General features: G+C 37.1%; 1 long non-coding RNA gene and 1 other non-coding gene across 3 annotated transcripts in view; one reads left to right on the forward strand and one right to left on the reverse strand.

The window, feature by feature from the left end:
• LOC112066111 (uncharacterized) overlaps positions 1-6,405 on the reverse strand; it is a 65,551-nt gene that overhangs the window by 1,892 nt on the left and 57,254 nt on the right. The window contains exon 5 of one of the 2 annotated variants that reach the window (XR_008617336.1): positions 1,291-2,389. The exons of the other annotated variant lie outside the window; for it this stretch is intronic. This is a non-coding gene — a long non-coding RNA (uncharacterized lncRNA). Of the gene's footprint in view, positions 1-1,290; positions 2,390-6,405 lie in introns of those variants that run through there. 2 annotated transcript variants of the gene reach the window in all.
• LOC112067230 (small nucleolar RNA U3) lies at positions 2,185-2,395 on the forward strand. Its single transcript, XR_002893170.1, has one exon. It is a non-coding gene; the product is annotated as a small nucleolar RNA U3 (small nucleolar RNA).

The following is a 6,405-nucleotide window of genomic DNA, read 5'->3' on the forward strand; positions in this document are numbered from 1 at the left end:
GCCCGCATACCACAAAAAAAAAAAAAAAAAAAAAAAAAAAAAAAAATTGAAGAAGGAGAGAAAATATCCAATAACAGAAGGAAAAAACAAAAGCCATGAGAGAATAGGGAAGACAGGACAGTGTACCCAAGGATAAGGGTCCACAAGCATTTAAAGAAGGTAATGAGCTGTGCAAGATGAGAACCAAGAAAAGACAACTTGCTGAGGCAATCAGATGCTGACTAATGACCTTCAGTATAGCAGTTTCAAGACAGTTAAGGGTTTTATGAGTGAATCCACTTAGTAAAGGCAGCATTCTTCCTCAGACTCAAGTGCAGTCTCTGTGTCCTCTTGATGTCTCTCCCTAGGGATCCTTCAGCTAGAGTAAAGAGAGGATTCCGTCTCAAAAAAAGATGCCTGGATGGTTCAGGCCTCTTGACTCCCATATACTCAACTGAATTTACTTCTGAAGAGGTAAAAGAACAAACTGACAGTATATTTAGAGTCATAGTAAACAATCAGGTGTGTGGAGCTTGATGTCTTTTAGTCCTGAAATACTAGTGGATTTAAGAGATACGGGTAATGCTAGCTGATACAGTAGTATAAGACTGTAGATATTTCATAATCTAAAAGATATATTATATTTGGAACAGTACTGCATCTTTCTTTTTTATTTATTAAGCCATCTTATTTTTTCAAGCAGTTGAAAATAGCCATTTGTTAATGTTTAGCTTTGTTTTTAGTAGCTTTTGTTTCTGTCTTTAAAATTAAAGATTCAATACCAGGGAAAGATCTATAGGCTGCTCAAAAGTGACATATACTCATTGGCACTCTTTTGTAGGGAAGTCTTTAAAAGATGAAAAACCAAAACAAAAACTTCCCAACTTGGGCTCCACAATTTGGGTTAGATTTTAAATTTTAGATTAATAATAAATGTAGCTCAAGAATACACAAAATAAAGTAGGTTGAACTTGATTTGCACCCTTAATGAGTGCAAAAAGGCAAAAGTTAAATTTAAGTTTTATTAAACAGAGGATTCTCAGAAACAGAGAAGTCATCTTTTGATGATACGTAAAAATGAGAAGAAAGCTTTCCTTTAAAAAGAAGTTTCTACTGAAGACTTTGAAAAGAGTTACAGTAGAGGGAGTTGTAGTGAAGAGAGAGATATTTTTTAATTTAATTTTTCAAAACTCCACATGGATATTGAAAATTAGAATTATCAAGCAAACATTTATCATTTTATATAATATCAGAACCTTCTGCAGCAAGCATCTGGGAAAATCTTTATTTTTGGAAGTATCAAGTATTACATTGGTTGCTTTGGCAGTGGTTGTACTTGGAGATTACGTGCTCAGTTGTCTCCCAGACTCATCAATCTCCTCCTCTTCTGGGGAGAGATAAGGGAAGAGGCAGAGAAAAGATAAAAGTGTTTCTACCATACTATTCTGGAAATTTCTTTCCCTTCAGGACACAAAAACCACGGAAAGAAATGTGCTTCTCCAATACATGTCTATAGGGTGACGAGATATTTTGGTGTGCTGGGGACAGTCACAATTACACACACTGTCCTAGGGCCTAGTGCACCTTTTATTTCTCGGTTTTGCTCCAATTTAGAAAATAAATTATATGTACACCCTACATATGTAGCAATTGCCCTATATAGACTCAAGAGAAGTATAACACAGATCTTTCTCAGTTTATGGTGGATTAAGTCTCAATAAGCCCATTATAAGTTGAAAATATTGTTAAGTTGAAACTGCATTAATCTACCTAACCTACTGTACATCACAGCTTAGTGCAGCCTCCCTTAAATGTGCTCAGAACACGTACATTAGCCTACTGTTGGGCAAAATCATCTAACACAAAGACTGTTTTGTAATAAAATGTTGAAATGTCACATGTAATTTATTGAATACTGTAAGGAAAAGAAAAAAAACAGAATGGCTGTATGGGCACAGAATAGTTGTAAGTGAACGAGTTGTTTACCCGCGTGATTGTGTGGCTGACTGGGAGCTGCAGCATTGCCACTGCCCAGCATCACAAGAGAGTATCTTAGGGCAAATCACTAGCCCAGGAAAAGATCAAAATTCAAAACTTGAAGTACGGTTTCCACTGGATGAATATTGTTTTTGCATCATTGTAAAGCTGAAAAATCGTGGAACCACCGTAAGTCAGGAACTGCCTGCACCGAAAATAGAAATTTCAAAGACTATGTTTTCAGGGATCATTTCTATAGTTCATTATGAGAGAAGTTTCTCTGAATGTGTAGAGCACTCGAAACTCTGAGGAAGAAGCTTAGTGTTCTCTCCTGAGTGTGAAGGTGGTTCTTGGTGTTGGTTCTGCAACTGCCATTGGCCACTGATGATCATTCTTCTCTTCCTTTGGGAGAGCAAGAGGCAGAGGACACTGCCTGAGTAAAACAAACAACAAAAAAAAGAAGTTTCAAAGTACTTTCTAATTAACCTACAAACTGGAGGAATATGAAATTGCAAAAAAAAAAAATTATAAAATCAAAACAAACAATAAAATTGGTGACATCAGTCAATATGATAATTTTATTTATTAACTTTATTCTTTATTTATAAGAGTTTAGCAGCTTAGAAATAAGGGTAGATTTTTTTTTAATTTTAAAGTTTAACTATAGAATTATTAGTCATCTTCAATAAACCAATTTGTACTTTTTTACTCTTTCTCCTCATGAGAGGAAAGGCTTCATGTAATTTTTGGCTCAAGTTAATGAGCACACTGAAACATCTCACCTCTATTTAAGAGCATGTTAAGATCCATTTATACAGAATACACCAAAATTCCTTTTCTGGATTAATAACTACCAGTGCTACCCCTGAACCAACTCAATTCCACTTAAATTTAAGAAACAATAGTTTTGGACTCATAGATTGATGGAACAGAATAGAGCCCAGAAATAAACCCACACTTATATCGTCAAGTAATTTATGAGAAAGGAGCCAAGAATATACAATGGGGAAAGGACAGTCTCTTCAATAAATGGTGTTGGGAAAACCGAACAGCCACATGCAAAAGAATGAAATTGGACCATTATCTTTTACACCATACACAAAAATTAACTCAAAATGGATTAAAGACTTGAATGTAAGACCTGAAACCATAGAACTCCTACAAGAGAATATAAGTAGTAAGTTTCTCGGCATCCATCGTGGTAATGATATTTTTGGATTTGATACTAAAAGTAAAGGCAACAAAAGTGCAAATAAACAAGTGGAACTACCTCAGACTAAAGCTTCTGCACAGCAGAGGAAACCATCAACAAAGTTAAAGGCAACCTACTGAATGCGAGAAAATATTTGCAAATCATATATTGGATCAAGGGTTAATATCCAAAATAGGTAAAGAACTCACACAACTCAATGATAAAAAAACAAACAATCTGATTTTAAATGGGCAGAAGATCTGAATAGACATTTTTCCAAAGAAGACATAGAGAAGGCCAACAGATACATGAAAAGATGCTCAATATCACAAATCATTAGGAAATGCAAATCAAAATCACAATGAAATATCACCTGACACCTATTAGAATGACTATTATGAAAAAGACAAGAAATAACAAGTGTTCATGAGGAGGGATGTGGAGAAAAGGTAACCCTTGTACACTAATGGTGGGAATGTAAATTGGTGTAGCCACTATGGAAAACCGTATGGAGGTTCCTCGACAATTAAAAGTAGTACTATCACATGATACAGCAATTCCACTTCTGGGTATTTATCTAAAGAAAACAAAAACACCTAACTCGAAAAGATATATGCATTCCTATGTTCACAAAAGCATTATTTACAGTAGCCAAGATATGGAAACAACGTATATGTCCATTAATGGATAAATGGATAAAGAAAATGTGATACACACACACACACACACACACACATATGTATACATAATGAAATATTATTTAGCCATAAAAAGTGAAATCTTGCCATTTGCAAAAACATGGATGGATCTTGTGGGGATTATGCTATGTAAAAACTGAGAAAGACAAATATAATAGGAGCTCACTTGTATGGGGAATCCAAAAAGAACCAAGCCCATAGATACAGAGAACAGGTAGCTGGTTGCCAGATTGGGGGGTGGGAGGGAGGAAGTGGGATAAATGGGTAAAGGTAGTCAGAAGGTACAAACTTCCAGTTATAAAATAAATAATCCATGGGGATGTAATGTACAGCATAGCGACCATAGTTAATAATAATGTACTGCATATTTGAAAGTTTCTAAGAGAGTAAATCTTAAAAGATCTCATCACAAGAAAAAAATCTTTGTAACTATGTATGATGACGGATAGTTAACTAGAGTTATGGTGGACACCATCTGGCAATATATTCAATATCAAATCATTATGTTATACACCTGAGATGAATATAATGTTGTACGTCAGTTACACCTCAATTTTTAAAAGTTTTAAAATGTTTTAGTTGGTTCAGTAAGATTTTTTCAAGTGCCTCTGTATGGAAACCAGAAGTGAATGAGAAATAACATAAATATATGCCTAAATTGATCACATCCTCATTAGCCAACAAGGGACAGGAAATGAGTGGTGGGTAAAGGAAGATTAGTGAAGCTTCTTCTTCAAGAGGATGAAATAGACATAGAAACCAATGTTGCATAATAAATTATCTTTCAAAATAACATTGAGATTTGAAATGGATGAGTAGAAAGAATTTTTAAAATGCAGAGAAACAGAATGACTGCATTCTAATTAAATCATAACAGATGATAGACTTATTTGATTTTTTTATGTACCAAAGAAAAGAAACTTCTATTTTTACTTTATAATAAACTCATGTACCAAAAAAATTTATTCAGAAAAAAATTCTTATTGGAATTGAAGTCAAAGAAAGAGCTAGTTTAAAATGTAAGACATTCATTGTAGAAAAGTATGTCTGATAAAAAGAGCAAAAAGAACAAAAAACATGGAGCCAAAATGAATAAATTAAAAATGACTAACAGAGGAGAGGAACAAAGATGGTGGAGTAGGGGACGTGCTCTCACTCCCTCTTGTGAGAACACCAGAATCACAACTAGCTGCTGGACAATCATTGACAGGAAGACACTGGACCTCACCAAAAAAGATACCCCACATCCAAAGACAAAGGAGAAGCCACAATGAGACAGTAGGACGGGTGCAATCACAGTAAAATCAAATCCCATAACTGCTGGGTGGGTGACTCACAGAGTGGAGAACACATACCACAGAAGTCCACCCACTGGAGTGAAAGTTCTGAGCCCTATGTCAGGCTTCCCAACCTGGGGGTCCAGCAACGGGAGGAGGAATTCCTAGAGACTCAGACTTTGAAGGCTAGTGGGATTTGATTGCAGGACTTTGACAGGACTGGAGGAAACAGAGACTTCACTCTTGGAGGGCACACACAAAGTAGTGTGTGCATCAGGACCCAGGGGAAGGAGCAGTGACCCCAGGGGAGACTGAACCAGACCTACCTGCTAGTGTTGGAGGGTCTCCTGCAGAGGTGGGGGTGGCTGTGGCTCACCGTGGGGACAAGGACACTGGCAGCAGAAGTTCTGGGAAGTACTCCTTGGCGTGAGCCCTCCCAGAGTCTGTCATTAGCCCCACCAAAGAGCCCAGGTAGGCTCCAGTGTTGGGTTGCCTCAGGCCAAACAACCAACAAGGAGGGAACCCAGCCCCACCCATCAGCAGTCAAATGGATTAAAGTTTCACTGAGCTCTGCCCACAAGAGCAACACCCAGCTCTACCCACCACCAGTCCCTCTCATCAGGAAGCTTGCTTAAGTCTCTTAGATAGCCTCATCCACCAGAGGGCAGACAGCAGAAGCAAGAAGAAATACAATCCTGCAGCCTGTGGAACAAAAACCACATTCACAGAAACATAGAAAAGATGAAAAGGCAGAGGGCTATGTACCAGATGAAGGAACAAGATAAAACCCCAGAGAAACAACTAAATGAAGAGGAGATAGGCAACCTTCCAGAAAAAGAATTCAGAATAATGATAGTGAACATTATAGAGGTCCCAAAGGAGAAGAGAGAGAGAAAGGACCAGAGAAAATATTTGAAGGGATTAGAGTCGACAATTTCCTTAACATCGGAAAGGAAATAGCCACCCAAGTCCAGGAAGTGCAGAGAGTCCCAGACAGGATAAACCCAAGGAGAAACATGCCAAGACACATAATAATCAAACTGGGAAAAATTAAAGACAAAGAAAAATTATTGAAAGCAGCAAGGGAAAAATGACAAATAACATACAATGGAACCCCCATAAGGTTAACAGCTGATTTCTCAGCAGAAACTCTACAAGCCAGAAGGGAGTGGCATGATATACTTAAAGTGATGAAAGGGAAGAACCTACAACCAAGATTACTCTACCTGGCAAGGATCTTATTCAGATTCAATGGAGAAATCAAAAGCTTTACAGACAAGCA

This window comes from Physeter macrocephalus, chromosome 5 (genome assembly GCF_002837175.3).
Source record: "Physeter macrocephalus isolate SW-GA chromosome 5, ASM283717v5, whole genome shotgun sequence".
Taxonomy (NCBI): domain Eukaryota; kingdom Metazoa; phylum Chordata; class Mammalia; order Artiodactyla; family Physeteridae; genus Physeter; species Physeter macrocephalus.